The sequence below is a fragment of the Poecilia latipinna genome, unplaced genomic scaffold, assembly GCF_001443285.1.
Source record: "Poecilia latipinna isolate Pla-1442-1.1 unplaced genomic scaffold, P_latipinna-1.0 Scaffold475, whole genome shotgun sequence".
Lineage (NCBI taxonomy): Eukaryota > Metazoa > Chordata > Actinopteri > Cyprinodontiformes > Poeciliidae > Poecilia > Poecilia latipinna.
Genome location: NW_015113091.1, coordinates 60,138 through 63,464, shown reverse-complemented (window position 1 = coordinate 63,464; position 3,327 = coordinate 60,138).

The window sequence follows — 3,327 nt, the reverse complement described above, 5'->3', positions numbered from 1 at the left end:
GATATAAGTTTATCATTCATGTTTTTAGATGAAATCATGAAGCAAAAGATGCAAAAAAGACGAATTATTTCCATTTTCTGATCAGAAAAGCAGCAGCTATTAACTATTATTTTAATAAATAAAGAAACAGAAACGATGAAAATGTTTCAGTGGAAACAAGTCAGAGCTCCTCTCTGGTCTATGGGCCGGATGTGAGGTCAGAGGTCAACCTGTGTTTCAGTCAGATTACTCCATTTCCTGCAGTCGATGGTGGAAAACATCAACAGGTGACCTTTCATCCAGCGCTGGAAGCTGATTGGTTAGAACCCACCTGTCAACAGGTATGGATCTGATTGGCCGAAGAAGAAAACAGCAGCTGATCGATGCTGCCAGTCATTTCCTGCCTCATCAATACCTCATTTCCTGTCAGAGTGTCAGCAGGGCAGCTGCATGGGGCCCAGGCTTCTCCTGATTCACATCCCAGTAATCGCTCCTGCACTATTATTTATTATATTTATAAAAGGGATCAACATATTTCTGAGGTTTGTTTGGACCTTGAACTCAGAGACTGAAATGATAAAAGTGGAAACAGTTTTTGGGCTGAACTCTGAACAGATTCAAATCGCCGATATCAGGAAAATGTTCTTTCAGGAGCTTATGGATCATTTCCAGAAATAAGTGGATTTTTCTTCTATCTTCCAGGAAACTTTCCAGAATGAAAACATTTTTATGTCTTTTAGCTTTACAGATGCTTTGCTTTGCAGAACTTACTGTTGGTGACGATCTGTGTTTTCTGTTTTTTGAGGTTTTGTGTCCTGGTGTGTCTAGTTATTCCTGTGTATTTAAACCCACCTGTTGTCTCTTGGGTCCTCTAACGTCGTTTGTTCTGTCCCCTGTGCTGCCAGTGATTTTTGGATTTTCAGTTCGTCATTAAACATCTTTCTGACATCCTGGGCCTGTCGGCGTGTCCCTCACATCATGACACTGTTACTGTAACTTTGACTTTATTATTTGGAACTAACTTTTTTTCTTCAACTTTCCAGAACTTATAAAGTACTTCCAAAACTACAGTGTTACCTTCTCAAACTTACTGCTTATATTTGGAAACTCATATTTTAGTATTTTTCTGAATTAACCAGGTAAATGATGGAGATGTTATATTTCTTATTTATTTACTGTTATATCTGCTGTTTGTCTGTTAAAGAAACTTCCAGATGCTTTCGCAGCTGTTTACATAAATAGGTGAACTGTAACGACCCCCCCTCCCCCCGCCCAACCCCACCAGCAGTTTTCTTCAAGGATTGCCATATATGGAATGCATTTCCTGTGGTTGCCTGTACTGTTGAATTATCACTATGACGACACCTATGCTTTGAAGACAATGAATTCTGAAGATTTGCCAGCTGTTGTTGGAGTTAGCCTGTGGAGTTAGCCTGTTGGAGTTAGCCTGTGGAGTTAGCTTGTTGGAGTTAGCCTGTTGGAGTTAGCTTGTTGGAGTTAGCCTGTTGGAGTTAGCCTGTTGGAGTTAGCTAGTTGGAGTTAGCCTGTTGGAGTTAGCCTGTGGAGTTAGCTTGTTGGAGTTAGCCTGTTGGAGTTAGCTAGTTGGAGTTAGCGTGTCAGCTAAGTCTGACACGCTTCTCCTCTTTGCAGTCTTTGTGTCCTTGTGATCAGGTCATTTGAAGAATAAACCTAACAGTAACTACACAGGATACTTTGTAAAACTTTATTTCTCAGACCTGCAGGTTGAATTCTTTTGCACAGCATCTTATTTTTTCTAACCTTGTGCCTTTCCAGAACTTTCCCAGTCTGACTCAATACTTTCTAGAACTGAAACCTTCATTTTCTATCTGACCAGATCTTTCCTTTCACTTCCAGACTACCAGGCAGCATCTGGTGACGAGTGGACCGATCCGACTGACAGCAGATCTGCTGCTAATGAAAAGCCTGCAGAGATGGGGGGGCGGTTGCCAGGGACGACGGCGGCTCCTGGGGCCCCTGGCTGACAGCAGCAGCTTGTGGGGCCGAGCGGCCGTCTGCTGCTCCGCGGTGAGCTGGCACACGCCGACACAGCAGCCTGAGGCGAGCCCCCGGGGGGTCCAGGTCTGGTTCTGGTACCTGATGGTACCAGGACCCAATGACAGGGTGACCCGCCGGTACTAAGGCTAACTTGAAACCAGCCTATTTAGTTCAGCAGTATTATTTGTGAACTAAATAGTTGGTTTGGAGGTAAATAATTACTTCACGTTATGCTAATATTTAGCAAGCTATTTAGATTTTAAACTTTTAGTTCCATTTTCGTTTGCGTTTTAAACTAAATATTGAGTTAGCCCTGTGACATTTATAATAATTAAATAATAAAATGAAAATGTGATTTGAAATGTTTTTCATCTGTGATTCTCTGAATGAACCAGATGATTGGTGATATTTTCCCAGCTCTGGACCCGGATGTCCCTCTGCTGTCGGCGCTGAACAACGAGCAGCAGTGATGGAAACGCCTCGCTGTCCCAGGGGACAGCTGGAGTCAGGGTGCGGCTGTTTGCAGAGCAGAGTCAATAAAGGTCAGGGGGGAAAGGTCGTCTGAAGGTTTCAACGTGGCTGATTAACGCCCCGCACTCAGACATCTTGATCCACAGAGCATTACTGCGATGGCAGACCGTGACGAGAAGCCTGGCCTCAAACAGGACGTCCGTCTGAGGCGGAGGGGGCGGGGCTTCTGCCTCCACTGGGAACAGTTCAAACCCAGCAGGGAGATCTGGAGCTGCAGGAAGCTGCTGCTCTCATCAGCCGGACTGACCCTCCTGAGCTCAGCAGGGTTTATCACTTACTAGCATCTGGAGGATCCGTTAGTGGCTAACATTCTCCATTAGCTTAGCTTCATAATTAGCTAACCTCTCCTCCTGCTCATTCTGGTGTGCAGAGGCGCAAAAAGTGGGTATGCAGCCGCATAGGGGCGCAGCACCAGAGGGGGCGCCAAAACACCGTCTGGAGGGGGCGACGCGCCGATTATGTTTTCCCATACAGTTCAGCGCCTCACGCTCCTTCACCTCTCGCACATAACAAGGTACATGTAGCGAGTTTTACACTTCACGTAGCGTCGCCTCGGGGGGAGTTGAGCGTCGGTCCTTCACCCTTAAGTTCCTTTCCTCGGGGGGGCGATTTATGTTTTCGCATCCACCTGAATAATGTGCAGTTGCGCCACTGCTGGTGTGTAGCATCAGAACGTCTCCACCGCTAGCCAGTTTATGTTTTACTGATGTAGCTAAAACCAGTTAGCTATACCAGCTGTGCTAAATGGTTAGCTTAAAAACATAAATATTTAGCTTGCTAATTAAATATTAAGCTAATTAG